The 18916-nt window shown below is 47.9% G+C and overlaps 1 protein-coding gene across 1 annotated transcript in view; it reads left to right on the forward strand.

Moving 5' to 3' along the window:
- Positions 1 to 18916, forward strand: part of diaph1 (diaphanous related formin 1) — a 432569-nt gene that overhangs the window by 154675 nt on the left and 258978 nt on the right. The window lies entirely within an intron of this gene.

The following is an 18916-nucleotide window of genomic DNA, read 5'->3' on the forward strand; positions in this document are numbered from 1 at the left end:
TCCCCCCCTCGCTCTCCCCCTCTCTCGCTCCCTCCCCTACCCCCCCCTCTCCCCCCCCGCTCTCTGTCTCACCCCCCCGCTCTACCCCTCTCTCGCTCTCCCCCTCTCCCCCCCTCGCTCTTTGTCTCACCCCCCGCTCTCCCCCTCTCCCCCCCTCGCTCTCTGTCTCACCCCTGCGGTGTCCCCCTCTCTCGCTCCCTCCCCTGTAGACTAGCACTATTCCTCCCCTTGCTGCGCAAAAAAAAGTTTGAGCATTGGAGTAATTTCAGTTGTGATCGTAGTGAATGATGTGGAGCAGTAGGTGGCAGTATTGCTCTTTCAAATAGAGGTGCGATCTGGTTTATTCAAGTTGAGTCGGACATACTGATCTCCTTATTATAGCGGTGTTGCAGCCTCTTTCAAAGTATGTATTTTTACATTCACTGTTGAGAAGTCTGTCACTCTAACTGCTTACAGTGGTAATATTCCAGCAAATATAACCTGCCCATCCAACGCTTGAGTGTTGCGACTATCTGCCGTCTATCTTGCAGCTGATGAGTTGCAAGGAAAGGTTACTTGTCTAATCATAGAATCGTACAGGACAGAGTGAGGCCATTTGGCCCATCGTGCCTATGCCGGCTCTTTGAAAGAGCTCTCCAGTTAGTCCCACAGCCCTGCAAATGTCTCCTTTTCCAGTTATATCGCCAAGGGTGACTGAAAGCGTTGATGAAAGGGGTTTTGAGACGGAGGGAGGACAGGCTGAGGTGTTTTGGGAGAGAATTTCTGAGCATGGGGCCTGGACGGCTGAAGGCACGGCTGCCAGTGGTGGGCCAAAGGGAGAGGAGCACGTGCAAGATGCCGGAGTTCGAGGGGAGGATGTAGGACTGAAGGACGGTACAGAGGGAGGGAGGGAGGATCATGGCCAAAAATAAATTTAAACAGGAGGATGAGAATTTTAAATTTGAGGCATTGGAGGACTGTGAGCCAATGTAAGTCAGCAAGGGCAGGGGTGAGCGGGACTTAGTGCGGCATCGGACATAAGAAATAGGAGCAGGAGTAGGCCATGGCTAATCTGCCTCAACTCCATTCACCGGCCTTATCACCATATCCCTTGATGCCCTTACTAGTCAGAAATCTATCGATTTCTGTTTTGAATGTACCCAATGACTGAGCCTCCACAGCCCTCTGGGGTAGAGAATTCTAAAGATTCACCACACTCTGTGAAGAAATTTCTTCCCATCTCAGTCCTGAATGGCCTACCCTTTTATCCTGAGGCTGTGACCCCTGGTTCTAGACTCCCCAGCCAAGGGAAACATTCTCCCAGCATCCATCCTATCAAGCCCTGTAATAATTTTGTATGCTTCAATGAGATCCCCTCTCATTCTTCTGAATTCAAGAGACTACAGGCCTAGTTTACTCAATCTCTTCTCATACGACAGTCCCGCCATCTCAGGAATCAATCTCGTGAACCTTCGTTGCACTCCCTCTATGGCAACTATATCTTTCCTTAGGTAAGGAGACCAAAATTGTACACAGTACTCCAGGTGTGGTCTCACCAAGGCCCTATATAATTGGAGTAAAACTTCTTTACTCCTGTACTCAAATCCTCTTGTAATGAAGGCCAGCATACCATTTGCCTTCCTAATGGCTTGCTGCACCTGCGCATTCACTTTCAGTGACTCATGTATAAGGACAACCCAGGTCCCTTTGAGCATCTGCATTCCCCAATCTTTCACCATTTAGGAAATACTCTGCCTTTCTGTTTTTTCTACCAAAGCGGGCAGCAGCTTTGGATGAGCTGAAGTTTACAGAGCGTGGGTGAGAGGCTAGCCAGGAGAACACTCTGCCATGAAATGCATTATTCTGATGCTGAGGTGCACCTGTCCAGTTAATGCCCCAATGTGTGATTGATGTTGGAGAAGTTGGTTTGCCCACTGGGGAAGGTGAGTGCTGAACTCTGGCTCCAGGTAGGACGACAGCAGGATACGTACGAACCTGCGAAATTGACGGGCAGGGAAAGACCAGCTGATCCAGCAAAGCTGCCCCGCACCATGATGTGGCCGGAGCATTGTTACCAAACACTTCTTCCCTTTGCTCCCCCCTCCGCCCCCTCTCCCCACCCCCAACCCTCCCACACACACAATCTGCAGCCAGGCAATCTCCTGGCAGAGGCAAAAAAAAAAAATCCAGAGCCAATAAGAGAAAAAGCTACTGTGGAAAATTCCCCTCCGACCCCCCCCTCAGGCGATTGAAAGCAGTCTAGGAGATCACACTGACCAAGCATTATCTATAAAGAGACTAGCCTTGTGTACGATGAGATCACTGCCCCAGGATGTAACAAATGCATCTTTCTTTCTCTCTTCCGCGTGGGTCTTTCTTACCCTTTATACTTTCCACATAGTGTGACACCCTTTGCCAGACGCTGTCAATTGTTTTTCTTTTTAACTGGCAAGAAAAAGGGATTTTTTTTTAATGGAGGAAGTGTTTCAATATCTGACGAACTCAGAGTTCAGACTGTCGGAAAACATTTTCTCATTGTTCTGAGTACGTGTCGGGTCAGTTATGATTACAGTAATTGACTGCAGGCTTGATGCGTCACGGCTGTTCTTGTGCCAATCTTCAACGATACAGTATTCCTCTTGTCCAAGCACGCAGGATGCAGTTGAGACGAATTGCACATTACATCATTCCAAACTGTGTGCCTTGCAATTCCTAAGCTTCAGTCAGAATAGCTGTAAGCAAAAGGGGGGTGGGGGGAGGGTATTGGCTGCTCCTGACATACTGCATTAGTGTCGTAGGTGCTGATCGGTGGAGAAAAGTACAGTTTCCGTCTGAGTGACTGTAAAATAGGTGCTTTTGTTTCCAGTACTGGCTGTGGTAGCTAGAAATTTTAAGTGAATTATTCATTCCATTTCAAACTAACTGTTGTAAGTGATACAGCCTGTAGGTGGTGCTGTTGCTCCATCTTCAGGACCACGAGTACAAGTTTTCGCACAATATCTAATGTGCTTCTGAACCTGCATAGAAAAATACCTTTTAAACTGTGTGTTCTGAAGTACAGTTTTCTTTTTAATACAAACAAAATAATTTAGTGTGGAAGACGGTGTATTATTGCAGTGAATTCCGTACCTCTTGATATTTATTTTGGTCTGATGGACTTCTGATCTACTCCGCGACTTACTGTCGTTTTTTTTTAATTCTCCAAATCACACCGAGTTTGTGTTTTGGTTCGCAGTACGCAGACACTGCCCAAGAATACATGCCACCTGCTTGAGCCCAGAGGAGGGCCTTACCTCAGTCCGTAGCAACTCTGGCCTCTGAGTCAGAGGGTCGTGGGTTCAAGTCCCACTCCAGAGACTTGAGCCCAAAATCTAGGCTGACATTTCAGTGCCAGTACTGAGCGAGTGCCGCACTGTCGGAGGTGCCGTCTTTCAGATGAGATGTTGAACCGAGGCCCCGTCTGCCCCCTCGGGTGGATGTAAAAGATCCCTTCGTACTGTGCGACGAAGAGCCAGGGGAGTTCTTCCCGGGTTCCTGCCCGATATTTATCTCTCAATCAACATCACACATTATAAAAACAGATTATCTGCTCATTATCTCATTGCTATGTGTGGGAGCTTGCTGTGCACAAGTTAGCTGCCACGTTACCCCGCATTACAACAGTGACCGCACTTTAAAAGTACTTAATTGGCTGTGAACCACTTTGGGACGTCCTGAGGTCGTGATGGGCGTTGTACAAATGCAAGTTCTTTTTTTCCTTTTAGAGGACTTGGACACACAGGTTTGCTAGGGATAAAGAACCTGGGAAGTAGTCTCCCACCTCTCGGCTTTATTGTAATCCACAGTCGAACCGACAGTCTGACTGCCGCGTTCTCCCGTTGCTTCTATCTCGAGGTGCGCCCGAGACCGTTTCCAAGTTAACGTGGGAAATGGCGGTGGGTGCAACCACACCGTGTAGTGCTTAGCCAGGGGAATTTAACATCAAATTTCACAATTTGTTGAAATCCTTCAGTAAATTATTAATGAGGGACCTTCCTAATCGTTTCAAGTCAGATTTAGAAATATTTTTGAAAAAATTTTCAGGTGGCAGCCTAGCTTTAAAAAATAATATATGCAGGGCCTGGGGGGCGAGGCTTCTTTTTGACAGGCAGCTGTCAGATGCGGCACGGCTGTGGCACTGACCGCTTTGAAACAGTAGGTGTCACCATTGCCCTTTGTAATTAAAGGCTGGGTGTTGTCTCGGTAAAACCAGCACAATATAATTTTAATTTTTCCTCACAATTTTACAGATCAAAATGTTTTATTCGGTGTTTTCACTTTGCAAAACTCATAAAGCAAGTTAAACGGCCCGTTACAAAATGTTGTTTATCTTCCCGAATTAAACCAAAATGCACGTCCCTAATGCTGAACAGATGGCCTTAACAATGAGTACAGCTGCATTGCCAAACCACATTCTGGTTTTTATAAGCTTGGAAAAAAATGTTTCAAAAAATTTGTGTTTTTTTTAAATGCTTGCAGCCGTCCTTATTTTTTCCCCCTCTCTGGAAAGTATGTTCTGGAAAGTGTGTTTTTTTTTTGTGTGTGTTTTATTTTTAAAAAGCCAGCAAGCTCCTGTGTGTGTGTTTGTGATTCAGTTTCCTTTGTGTTCACTGCACGTACTCCCATTTTGCAGCATGCTGCAGTACAGTACTGTACGACGAAACCCATTCCCTCACCACCACCACCCGCCCGACCTCTTTCTCCGATCTCCCAGGACCCTGCCGGCTTCAATTTGTGAGAGAGCTTGTTCAGGGATTATTGAGCAAAGGCTTACTGCGATGAGAGCCTCTGCAATAAATGAAATGGTGGGACAGCTCGATTTAAAGCCGATTTCAACCCTCGCCACCGTTCTGCGCATCTTTAAATCACACAGACCGTAATAAATCAAATTGAAAATCATTTGAGACTGCAAAAAAAAGTAAACTAAATGGCAAAAATGCAGCAAATACCCATTACATTATAATATATTGCGATTGATTTTTAAAATGATCTTCATATAAATACATCAGTGTGTCTTATGCATATGAAATCTTGAACATATGTATTTTTCATAAAATGAACTGGTGAATGAAGTGCTGTTCTTTGTGCCGCACATACTGCAGGCAGCCTGTATTCCTCTGCTTGAGTGCCCCTCCCTGCTTTGTTCTCTGTGGCCACCACAGTATTTTCGCATTCATCCAACTTTTCATATATCTTTAAGCAGTTGAGGATTTTTCCGAGACTCCTGTTACATAAATATTTGTGCAAAGTTGATTCTTCATTGAACGTCGCCCTCAAGACGGCTGAAAAAACATTTTGCGGGGAGGTGAGGTAAAGGACAGTGCTGCTAAGCCCCAGACGAAATCCAGCGTTTAACCCTTTGAGACCCAAAACAGCTTTAACAACCAAGCAGCGAGTTTAATTACAACCCCAGACGCAGACTGTTTCTATAAAAGGTTATTCGCCTTTCAGCCAAAGTGGAACATTTACTGAGGGGGGTTTAATTCATGTGTTGTTGCTTTCTGTCTACTTTATTTCCCCCCCCCCCTCCTAAAATGATGTTTGTTGCCTGTGGGTGGGGAGTATTGGTGTTCGTGTTGGTTACTTGCTACGTGGCTGAGTGGGACAGACTCGGCGGACCCCCACTGGTCTTCCTCTGCCTGTCTTTTCGTATATTTGCCTGTTCATCAGGAGTCAGTGGATAGCGAAGGCTGACACGCCCCGGCGCAGTACTGAGGGAGCGCTGCACTGCCGAAGGTGCCGTCCTTAGGATGAGACATTAAGCCACAGGCCCCGTCTGCCCCCTCGGGTGGATGTGAAAGATCCCACGGCATCTATTTCGAAGACGAGCCAGGGGAGTTCCCCCACGGTGTCTTGGGGCAATATTTGTTCTTCAATCAACATCACTAAAAACAGATTATCTGGTCATTATCTCATTGGGGGAGTCCAGAACCAGGGGTCACAGTCTAAAGCCATATAAATACTGTGGCTACAAGAGCAGGCCAGAGGCTGGGAATTCTGCGGCGAGTGTTTCACCTCCTGACTCCCCAAAGCCTTTCCACCATCTACAAGGCACAAGTCAGGAGTGTGATGGAATACTCTCCACTTGCCTGGATGAGTGCAGCTCCAACAACATTGAAGAAGCTCGACACCATTCAGGATAAAGCAGCCCTCTTGATTGGCACTCCATCCACCACCTTCAACATTCACTCCCTCCACCACCGGCGCACTGTGGCTGCAGTGTGTACCATCTACAAGATGCACTGCAGCAACTCGCCAAAGCTCCTTCAACAGCACCTTCCAAACCCGCGACCTCTACCACTTAGAAGGACAAGGGCAGCAGACGCATGGGAACATCACCACCTACAAGTTCCCCTCCAAGCCACACACCATCCTGACTTGGACCTGTATCGCCGTTCCTTCACTGTCGCTGGGCCAAAATCCTGGAACTCCCTTCCTAACAGCATTGTGGGTGTACCTACACCATATGGACTGCAGCGGTTCAAGGCGGCGGCTCACCACCATCTTCTCGAGGGCAATTAGGGATGGGCACTAAATGCAGGCCAAGCCAGTCAGCGACGCCCACATCCCATCAATGAATAAAAAAAAAGATAAGGGGTAAACCATTTAGGACAGAGATGAGGAGGAATTTCTTCACCCAGAGAGTGGTGAACCTGTGGAATTCTCTACCACAGAAGGCAGTTGAGGCCAATTCATTAAATATATTCAAGAAGGAGTTGGATATATTTCTTAATGCTAAAGGGATCAAGGGATATGGGGAGAAAGCAGGGACAGGGTACTGAGTTTGGATGATCAGCCATGATCTCATTGAATGGCGGATCAGGCTCGAGGGGCCGAATGGCCTACTCCTGCTCCTATCTTCTATGTTTCTATGTTTGCTGTTTGTGGGAGCTTGCTGCGCGCAAATTGGCTGCCGTGTTTCTTGCGCTATAACAGTGACTGCACTCCAAAAGTACTTCATTGGCTGTAAAGCACATTCACATAAACAGTAATGAAATAATGACCAGATAAGCTGTTTTTTAGTGATGTTGTTTGAGGGATTAATATTGTCCCGGCAACGCATCTGTACGTCCGAGTACCAGACCGTGTGCCGTGCATTCACAATTCCTTGAGGTGTTTGGAAGAACGGCTTTCTACAGTGCTTTGTATCAGTATTTCGAAATAGGCACTCTTTTTTTTGGCAATTGTTTTGGTTTTAATAATACAAAGCAGTTGCTTCCAGGAAACGATTGTTCCCTTAAACAGGGGAGGATGATAGTTAAAATCAAGTTTGAGCTGAATGTGGAAAAATGATTTCATTTCTCAATCATCCGGCCACGTCCTGTTTACTGAGCAGCTGCCGCCAAATCCCCGTCACCGTGAGGACCTTGAATTGATGCACAGTGAGGTAGGAGTGCAAGAAGCCAGATTCAGCACTTGGCAACCCTGTGTAGATTCGATCGCTCATTCCCAGTAAACTTTGTGTTCTGAATGTTACCTCCTCAGCGTGCGTCGCTGTCTTTCAACTGTTTTAGCTTTTATTTCCTAATGGAAGGATCGCTGCAGGATTTATTTTTTTCTGTCAGCCGCCCTTGAAGTATATCGTTTTAGTTTTTCCGTGGAAACCGATGGTTATTCAGATTAGCAACGCTCACCGACTGCCTGCAGAAAACCAGCGCTTTGCTGTTTTAGAATCATGGAATCTTACAGCACAGCAGGAGGCCATTCGGCCCGTCGTGCCTGTGCCAGCTCTAAGAACATAAGAAATAGGAGCAGGAGTAGGCCAATCGGCCCCTCGAGCCTGCTCCACCATTCAATAAGATCATGGCTGATCTGATCCTAACCTCAAATCTTCTATCACTCTGCATCTACCCGAACCCATGTGATCTCCCGGGAGAGGCGAAAGACCATATAAAGACCCAATGGCCAATTTGGGAGAAAAAAATCTGGGAAATTCCTCTCCGACCCATCTAGGCGATCGAAATTCTTCCAGGAGATCACTCTGTCCATATATTTTCTACAGTACTTACCTTCTGTAAAGGCGATCTCCACCCCAGCCAGGAACAGGAATAAAACCATCTCCTGAAATCTAACACAGAATTAGAACACAGTAGGAGCAGAACAAGGCTACACGGCCCCTGGGCCCACTGCACTACCCACAGGGCCATGACCATTCCGAACCTAGACTCATGTCCAATTTCCTGCCCGCTCCCCGTAACCCTTAATTCCCTTTACTTCTAGGAAACTATCTATTTCTCTTTTAAATTTATTTAATGATGTAGCTTCCACAGCTTTCTGGGGCAGCAAATTCCACAAACCTACCACCCTCTGAGTGAAGAAGTTTCTCCTCATCTCAGTTTTGAATGAGCAGCCCCTTATTTTAAGATTATGCCCCCTAGTTCTAGTTTCACCCATCATTGGGAACATCCTCACCGCATCCACCCGATCAAGCCCCTTCACAATCTTATATGTTTCAATAAGATCGCCTCTCATTCTTCTGAACTCCAATGAGTAGAGTCCCAATCTACTCAACCCCCTCATCCCCGGGATTAACCGAGTGAACCTTCTTTGTACTGACTCGAGAGCAAGTATGTCTTAAGTATGGACACCAAAACTGTATGCAGTATTCCAGGTGCGGTCTCACCAATACCTTGTACAACTGCAGCAATACCTCCCTGTTTTTATATTCCATCCCCCTAGCAATAAACGCCAACATTCCATTGGCCTTCTTAATCACTTGCTGCACCTGCATACTAACTTTTTGAGTTTCATGCACCAGGACCCCCAGATCCCTTTGTACTACAGTACTTTCCAGTTTCTTGCCATTAAGATAACAACTTGCTCTATGATTTTTCCTGCCAAAGTGCATAACCTCACACTTTCCAGTATTGTATTCCATCTGCCAAATCTCTGCCCACTCACTTAGCCTGTCTATGTCCCTTTGCAGGTTTTTTATGTCCTCCTCACTCACTACTTTCCGTCCCAACTTTGTATCATCTGCAAACTTTGATATGTTACACTCGGTCCCCTCCTCCAAATCGTTAATATAGATTGTAAAGAGTTGGGGACCCAACACTGACCCCTGCGGAACACCACTAGTTACTGGTTGCCAATCTGAGAACGAACCATTTATCCCAACTCTCTGCTTTCTGTTAGAGAGCCAATCCTCCACCCACGCCAGAATATTACCCCCAATCCCGTGATTTTTTATCTTGAGCAATAATCTTTTGTGTGGCACCTTGTCAAATGCCTTTTGGAAGTCTAAATACACTACGTCCACTGGTTCCCCTTTATCCACCCTGCATGTTACTTCCTCAAAAAACTCAAGCAAATTTGTCAAACATGACTTCCCCTTCATGAAACCATGCTGAGTTTGTCCTATTAAATTATGTTTATCCAAATGTCCCGTTACTGTCTCCTTAATAATGGACTCTAACATTTTACCAACCACAGATGTTAGGCTAACAGGTCTATAGTTTCCAGCCTTCTGCCTACTACCCTTTTTAAATAAGGGTGTTACATTAGCAGTTTTCCAATCTGCTGGGACCTTTGCTGAGTCCAGTGAGTTTTGGAAAATTATTACCAATGCATCCACAATCCCTACCGCTACTTCCCTCAAGACCCTAGGGTGCAAGCCATCAGGTCCAGGGGATTTATCCGCTTTGAGTCCCATTATTTTACCGAGTACCACTTCCTTAGTGATTTTAATCGTATTTAGTTCCTCCCCCCCCTAGAGCCCCCTGTTTGTCCAGTGTTGGGATATTCTTAGTGTCCTCTACTGTAAAGACTGATACAAAATAATTGTTCAGTGTTTTTGCCATCTCCATGTTTCCCACCATTAATTTCCCGGTCTCATCCTCCAAGGGACCAACATTTACTTTAGCCACCCTTTTTCTTTTTATATAACTATAGAAACTTTTACTGTCTGTTTTTATATTTTTTGCTAATTTACTTTCATAACCTATCTTCCCTTTCTTAATCAATCTTTTAGTTATTTTTTGCTGTCTTTTAAAGACTTCCCAATCTTCCATCCTCCCACTAGATTTGGCTACCTTATATGCCCTTGTTTTTAGTCGGATACTATCCTTAATTACTTTACTTAGCCACGGATGGCTATCTTTTCTTTTACACCCTTTTTTCCTCAGTGGAATATATTTTTTTTGGAAGTTGTAAAATAACTCCTTAAATGTACACCACTGATCATGTACCGTCTTACCCTTTAATCTATTTTCCCAGTCCACTCTAATGAATTCCGCTCTCATACCTTCATAGTCTCCTTTATTCAAGCTCCGCACGCTTGTTTGAGATCCAACCTTCTCACCCTCTAATTGAATATGGAACTCAACCATGTTATGGTCACTCATTCCAAGGGGATCCTTTACTAGGACATTTTTAATTAATCCTGTCTCATTACACAGGACCAAATCTAAGGTTGCTTGCCCCCTGGTCGGTTCAGTCACATACTGCTCAAGAAACCCATCCCTAATACACTCAATGAACTCATCCTCAAGGTTGCTCTGCCCAATTTGATTTGTCCAGTTAATATGATAATTAAAATCCCCCATAATTATAGCTGTTCCCTTATTACAAGCCTCAACTATTTCCTGATTAATACTCCGTCCAACAGAGTTGCAACTGTTCGGAGGCCTATAGACTTCACCCACTAGTGTTTTTTTCCCCTTATTATTCCTTATCTCCACCCAAACTGTTTCATTATCCTGCTCCTTTGACCCAATATCATTTCTCTATTATAGTGATTCCTTCCTTTATTAACATAGCCACCCCACCTCCTCTCCCATCCTGCCTGTCCTTCCTGATTGTTAAATAACCTGGTATGCTTAATTCCCAGTCATGGTCACCCTGCAGCCATGTTCCTGTAATGGCCACAAGATCATACCCATATGTCATTATTTGTGCCGTTAACTCATTAATTTTGTTACGAATGCTACGTGCATTCAGATAAAGAACTTTCAAATATGTTTTGTAACACTTAGTTCCTGTTTTTTTCCCTTTTTAGTACTTTACCTTTTACTCCATACCTTCTGTCCCTTCCTGACACATTCTGTTTTTTAATTCCCCCACTGCTACCTAAGTCTATGACCTTCTCTGTTGTCATTTCTATTATTTGCTCTCTAGAAACCTCCCCCCCACTAATTAGTTTAAAGCCCTCTCTACAGCCCTAGTTATATGATTCGCCAGGACTCTAGTCCTAGCACTGGCCAAGTGGAGTCCGTCCCAACAGAACAGCTCCCTCCTGTCCCAGTACTGGTGCCAGTGTCCCAAGAAGCAAAACCCATTTCTCCCACACCAGTCTTTGAGCCACGCATTTAACTCTTTAATTTTATTTGTCCTAGCCAAATTCGCTCGTGGCTCAGGTAATAACCCAGAGATTATTACCCTTGAAGTTCTGTTTTTTAATTTGACCCCTAGCTGCTCATACTCCTTTAACAGAACCGTCTTCCTTGTCCTATCTACGTCGTTTGTACCAACATGGACCACGACAACTGGATCCTCCCCCTCCCACTCCAAGTTTCTTTCCAGCCCTCTGAAAGAGCTCGCCAATTCGTCCCACACCCCTTTCCCATAACCCTGCAATTCTTTCCTTTTCAAGTATTTATCCCATTCCCTTTTGAAAGTTATTATTGAATCTGCTTCCACCGCCCTTTCAGGCAGCGCATTCCAGATCATCATAACTCACTGGCCTAGATATTCGCTATCGCCGCACCAGGTCTTTAGCGCCCGAAATTTAGCGCTCGCCCGGATTCCCGTAGCGCCCGCCTGAAATTCAGTTGCGGCGCCCCAAGACTGAGGCGGGCGCTATTGCAGGGTTTGGCCGCCTCGCTTGGGGCGATGAAAGTCAATTTCAGGCGTCCAGCTGCCGCTGCGGCACCCGATGCGGTGCGGCAGGCTGGGGTACTGCAGGCCTCCTCCTTCTCTTAAGGAGGAGCTGCCTGCAGCCGTGAGATCGCCGCTGGATTCCCCCGGCAAATGAGCCCGGCACCACGGAGAAGTGCCGGGCTCGCGGGAGTCAGACACCAATGCCGCGGGGGGGGGGTGGTGCAGGAGTCCGGGGAGGGAGGTGCGGCCAGGCGGCCGCCGGGAAAGCGGCCGGCCGCCCCTCCACCTTTATGCGCCGGCCTCTCGGAGCTGCAAGGCCCCGTTTTTCAAACGCTGTTTACGGGCGAGGCAGCCGCAACTGAATTTGGCCGTTGGCACGGAATCGCGTTGGAACCGGGGCGCTGCGCACACCGATGACGTCATCGGTGCCGACGCAGCACTACCGGCTAACGCCGATTTTAGGGACCAACTGAATTTCGGGCACTAAAAAACTTCCGGCGCAAACCACTCTTTAGCCAATAAGTGGGCGCAAACGCGACTGAATTTCTAGGCCACCGTGTTTTTAAAAAAAAAAAAAAAAAAAAAAATCTCCATCTTCCCTCTGGTACTTTTGCCAATTATCTTAAATCTGTGTCCTCTGGTTACTGACCCTCCTGCTAGTGGAAACCGTTTCTGCTTATTTACTTTTATCAAAGCTCTTCATAGTTTGGAACACCTCTATTAACTCCCCCCTTAACTTTCCCTGCTCCAAGGAGAACAATCCCAGTTTCTCCAGTCTCTCCCTGTAATTGAAGCCCATCATCCCTGGTACCATTCTGGTAAACGTATGCACCCTCTTCAAGGTCTTGACATCCTTCTTATATAGTGTGGTGTCCCACAATACTTCAGCTGAGACCTCTTTGAAACTTATAAAATTCTAACAGGACTGGACAGACTAGATGCAGGAAGGATGTTCCCGGTGGTCGGGGAGTCCAGAACCAGTGGTCACAGTCTAAGGCTAAGGGGTAAGCCATTTAGGACAGAGATGAGGAGGAATTTCTTCACCCAGAGAGTGGTGAACCTGTGGAATTCTCTACCACAGAAGGCAGTAGAGGCCAATTCATTAAATATATTCAAGAAGGAGTTAGATATATTTCTTAAGGCTAAGGGGATCAAGGGATATGGAGAGAAGGCAGGGACAGGGTACTGAATTTGGATGATCAGCCATGATCTCGTTGAATGGCGGAGCGGGCTTGAGGGGCCGAATGGCCTACTCCTGCTCCTATCTTCTATGTTTTTTTTATTTGTTTATGGGATGTGGGCATCGCTGGCAAGGCCAGCATTTATTGCCCATCCCTAATTGCCCTTGAGAAGGTGGTGGTGAGCTGCCTTCTTGAACCGCTGCAGTCCGTATGGTGAAGGTGCTCCCACAGTGCTGTTAGGGAGGGAGCTCCAGGATTTTGACCCAGCGACGATGAAGGATCGGCCGATATACTTCTAAGTCAGCATGGTGTGTAACTTGGAGGTGGTGGTGTTCCCATGCGCCTACTGCCCTTGTCCTTCTAGGTGGAAGAGGTCGCGGGTTTGGGAGGTGCTGCCGAAGAAGCCTTGGCGAGATGCTGCAGTGCATCTTGTAGATGGTACACACTGCAGCCATGGTGCGCCGGTGGTGGAGGGAGTGAATGTTTAAGGTGGTGGATGGGGTGCCAATCAAGCGGGCTGCTTTGTCCTGGATGGTGTCGAGCTTCTCGAGTGTTGTTGGAGCTGCACTCATCCAGGCAAGTGGAGAGTATTCCATCACACTCCTTAATTGTGCCTTGTAGATGGTGGAAAGGCTTTGGGGAGTCAGGAGGTGAGACACTTGCCGCAGAATACCTAACCAGTGATTTATAAAAGCTTAGCATAACTTCCTTGCTTTTGTACTCTCTGCCTCTATTTATAAAGCCCAGGATTACCGATGCCTTTTTAGCAGCCTTAACGGCTTGTCCTGCCACCTTCCAAGATTTGTGTCCATTCACCCCCAGGTCTCTCTGTTCCTGCCGTCTCTTTGAAATTGTACCATTTAATTTATATTACCTCTCCTCATTCTTCCTACCAGAATGCAGCACTTCACACTTCTGGTGTTAAATTTCATCTGCCATGTGTTTGCCAATGTTCCCTTTAAGGTACGCTCTGCAGCTCCCGCGCAGCCGGCTCACCGGCTTTTAACTTGGAAGAACCGCGCATGTGCGTATTTTTTGGATGGGCCCTGCAGCCCCTTTAAAGGGGCCGCACACCCCAAAAAAAAACTTAAAGGGAACATTGGTGTCTGCCCATTTCACCAGTCTGCCCTGGTCCTCTGTTGTTTGCAAGTTGTCTTTTTGCACACACCAGCTGACCGCCTGAGCTCAGGTTGTGGGTTCACTGAGGTTACAAGGATTTCTGGCTTACTGTGGCCTCCTGGGGCTCTGCTTGATTGCCTTGGGGAATTTACCAGAGCTATATCTAAATTAGGCTCACGTTTTTTTCCTCATCTGTCTTACCCCTCCCAGGAGATTGTGTGATTAGCCAATTGTATACGTGGCTGTACCAGAACCACTGAAGAAGGTGTAAAAAAAAAGATTCACAAGGTTGATACCAGAACTGAGAGGATATACTTATCAGGAAAGGACGAACAGGCTGGGGCTCTTTTCTCAAGAAAAGAGAAGGCTGAGGGGTGACCTGATAGAGGTCTTTAAGATTATGAAAGGGTTTTATAAGATAGGACGTAGAGAAGATGTTTCCACTTGTGGAGGATACCAAGACTAGGGGCATAAATATAAGCTAGTCACCAGTAAATCCAATAGGGAATTCAGAAGGAACCTCTTTACCCAGAGAGTGGTTAGAATGTGGAACTCGCTACCACAGGGAGTAGTTCAGGCGAGCAGCACATATGGATTTAAGGGGATAGCAAAATACTGCAGATGTTGGAAATCCGAAATAACAACAGAAAATGCTGGAAAAACTCAGCAGGTCAGGCAACATCCGTGGAGAGAAATTTGAGTTGACGTTTCGGGTTGGACCCTTCTTCAAAACTGGAAAGAAAAGAAGCTTTGTGGAACACCTCCGTTCAGTCCGTAAGGGTGACCCCGAGCTTCCGGTCGCCTGTCATTTTAATTCACCGCTCCATTCCCACTCGGACCTCACCGTCCTTGGCCTCTTGTATTGTTCCACGGAAGCTCAACGTAAACTCGAGGAACAGCACCTCATCTTCCGATTAGGCAGTCTGCAGCCTTCCGGACTCAATATCGAGTCCAACAATTTCACATCATAAGCTCGGCCCCCATTTCATTTTCTCTTGTAATTGTTCCACTCCTTTTTTCCCCCCCCCCCCCCTTTCCTTTTGTTTCTCACACCTGGCAGCTATCTTTTGCCCTGCCAGTACACTTTACACCTAATCCCAGCCTATTACCATCTCATCTAGCTTCTAATCTCTTTTACTTCTTTTGTTTCTTTTATGCTTTTGTCTGATCGCAGCCCTGCCTTCGATCCAGTTTCTTTTCTTTCCAGTTTTGAAGAAGGGTCCAACCCGAAACGTCAACTCAAATTTCTCTCCATGGATGTTGCCTGACCTGCTGAGTTTTTCCAGCATTTTCTGTTGGATTTAAGGGGAAGCTAGATAAGCACATGAGGAAGAAAGTAATAGAAGGAAATGCTGATGGGGTGAGATGAAGAGGGGTGGGAGTTTGCTCGTGTGGGGCATAAATGCCGGCATAGAGTAGTTAGGCCTGTCTCTGTGCTGTAGACTCCTGTGTAATTCTATGTAATATCTGGGTTGGATGGAGTTGATGGTCTATTACCAGACGTTCTGTGTGTAGTCCAGGGCTGCGACACGGTTTATGATGCTCAGCGTGGTCCCATTCTAAACCCTGGGGAGCTGAGCAGAGTGCTGAGTTTTTGCACGCCAATCAGGACACCGAAAGAGAAATAAGTCCTCGGCTGTTTAGTAGCATTGGAGACCACCTAAAGTGATTGTGGCTATTCTGAAAAAAATATTTTTCCTCGTCATTTTTCATCCAGTTAGATCCTTCATCGTCGCTGGGTCAAAATCCTGGAACTCCCTCCCTAACAGCACTGTGGGAGCACCTTCACCACACGGACTGCAGCGGTTCAAGAAGGCGGCTCACCACCACCTTCTCAAGGGGCAACTAAGGATGGGCCATAAATGCTGGCCTTGCCAGTGACGCCCACATCCCAGAAACAAATTTTTCAAAAAAGGGGGGTTGAGAACTTTTTCACCCAGCGTGCTTGTGGCGATTTGGGTTAATCGACGAACTTGTTGACTATAAAGTGGCACAAAACCTAATGAGGAATATTTTCGTGTCTCCCCTGCCCCCCTAAAGGCGCTAATACTTTCTGGGGTGCAGTTCTGTGGGCGCTACTTGCCCTTGATTATCTCATACCCGTGTAACCATTTTTCATGGGCGAACTCAGGGAGTGAATGTTGGCAGCAGTTCCTGGTGTAGATGATGTCACAGCCAAGCCTCATTTCCCAGGGTGAATAGATGGGCCGTGATCAGGAAGAACAACCCTGGTTTGATGGCTTGTGTCCTTTTCTTCCCTTCCCAGGTCAAGGAACATAGAATAATTGTATTGCACTTTCCACTGCACAGATGATCAATCAAACCTGGCCTCTAGAAATATTGACTGTTATTAATAGCTTGACAGACTGAAATATTTAAAATAATAATTCAACTTTATTTTCATTGTACAACGAAATGTGATCTTGCAAGCTCCCATGAGTCCTGTACAAATAACATTAACATTAAACGTAAATAGCACCGTCCTGGGAGAAGCAAAGCCGGTGTGTCTGTGCGCGCCGCCATTCCATTTCCACCATTCCTCCTATCTTCAGCCCAACGCCCGGGCCTGCTCACCAGCCGCCCCTCCCGGGGCTCCTTCCGTGACCTTCTCACCAACCGCCCCTCCTCGGGGCTCCTTCCGTGACCTTCTGCACCTGGTCTTCCCTGATGGTTACCCCTCCAGGTACTAACCAGGCCTGGCTCTGCTTAGCTTCCAAGCCTTGCCAGTGACCCTGTCCCTAGTCCCAGGAGCAGGGTTTTCTGGATTTCTGTTGCGAGCAGTGACTAATATTTAGACCACTGGTTCAAGCAGAAGGACCAGAAGCTGCCTGTAAATGTTGCCTGCTCGTGCCGGGCAAGGAGGCTTAGGCTAATGTGGGGGGGGTGGTGGGGGGCCTGAATTTAACTGGTTATGGCAGTAGTGGATCGTTTTCCTTACTACTACATTCATTACCACCATTAGTACTGCTGCGTTCTTTGTCCCAATTTACAAATCAGTAATTGAAGTCCGTGTTAGTGTAGGAACATAGGAAGAGGAGTAAAGCCATTCAGCCCCTCTAGCCTGTTCCCCCATTCAATTAGATCCTGGCTTATTTGAATAGTGGCTTGACAGTACAAGTTTCCGTCACGTCAACAAAAATGTGTCATTTCTGCCGATTTAAAAAAAAATACAAGAAACTCTTTTTTTATCTGGCACCGACGGGACCGGTGTGCTGCCGGTTGATCAAAAAGTCCGGATTACAGAGAGGTATACTTACCAAGGTATGAGAGCCCCGTACACGGCCACAGGTCCAGGAGTCCTGGTTACACGGCCACAGGTCCAGGAGTCCCTGTTGCACGGCCACAGATCCAGGAGTCCCGGTTACATGGCCACTAATATATAGTAAAACTTACCTGAACCTACTCCTGAATTTTGCCGGTGAAGAGAGATTTCTGGATATTTAGGTGCCAGTTAAAAGGGAGTTTCCTGTAACTTGCATTTTTATAGTGCCTTTCACAACCTCCGGACGTCCCAAAGCGCTCTACAGCCAATGACGTACTTTTGAAGTGTCGTTACTGTTGTAATGCAGGAAACGCAGCAGCCAATTTGCGCACAGCAAGCTCCCACAAAAAGCCATGCGCTATCTATTTTAGTGATGCCGGTTGAGGGATACATGTTGCCCGGGACACTGGGGAGAAATACCTTGCTCTTAGAATAGTAAGCAGGCAGACGGGGGCCTCGGCTTAATGTCTCATCCGAAAGACGGCCCCTCCGACAGTGCTGCACTCTCTCGGTACCACACAGGGAGTGCCGGCCCCGCCGACAGTGCCGCACTCTCTCTGTACCACACAGGGAGTGCCGGCCCCGCCGACAGTGCCGCGCACTCTCGGTACCACACAGGGAGTGCCGGCCCTGCCGACAGTGTCGCACTCTCTCGGTACCACACAGGGAGTGCCGGCCCCGCCAACAGTGCCGCACTCTCTCGGTACCACACAAGGAGTGCCGGCCCCTCCGACAGTGCCGCACTCTCTCTGTACCACACAGGGAGTGCCGGCCCCGCCGACAGTGCCGCGCACTCTCGGTACCACACAGGGAGTGCCGGCCCTGCCGACAGTGTCACACTCTCTCGGTACCACACAGGGAGTGCCGGCCCCGCCGACAGTGCCGCACTCTCTCGGTACCACACGGAGTGCCGGCCCCTCCGACAGTGCCGCACTCTCTCGGTACCACACAGTGAGTGCCGGCCCCTCCGACAGTGCCGCACTCTCTCTGTACCACACAGGGAGTGCCGGCCCCGCCGACAGTGCCGCGCACTCTCGGTACCACACAGGGAGTGCCGGCCCTGCCGACAGTGTCGCACTCTCTCGGTACCACACAGGGAGTGCCGGCCCCGCCAACAGTGCCGCACTCTCTCGGTACCACACAGGGAGTGCCGGCCCCTCCGATAGTGCCGCACTCTCTCGGTACCACACAGGGAGTGCCGGCCCCGCCGACAGTGCCGCGCGCTCTCGGTACCACACAGGGAGTGCCGGCCCCTCCGATAGTGCCGCACTCTCTCGGTACCACACAGGGAGTGCCGGCCCTGCCGACAGTGCCGCACTCTCTCGGTACCACACAGGGCGTGCCGGCCCCTCCGATAGTGCCGCACTCTCTCGGTACCACACAGGGAGTGCCGGCCCCGCCGACAGTGCCGCGCGCTCTCGGTACCACACAGGGAGTGCCGGCCCTGCCGACAGTGCCGCACTCTCTCGGTACCACACAGGGAGTGCCGGCCTGGACTTTGTGCTCAAGTCTCTGGAGC

This window comes from Somniosus microcephalus, chromosome 8 (genome assembly GCF_052327205.1).
Source record: "Somniosus microcephalus isolate GS21.2 chromosome 8, FLI_Smic_1.0, whole genome shotgun sequence".
In the NCBI taxonomy this organism is placed as follows: Eukaryota; Metazoa; Chordata; class Chondrichthyes; order Squaliformes; family Somniosidae; genus Somniosus; species Somniosus microcephalus.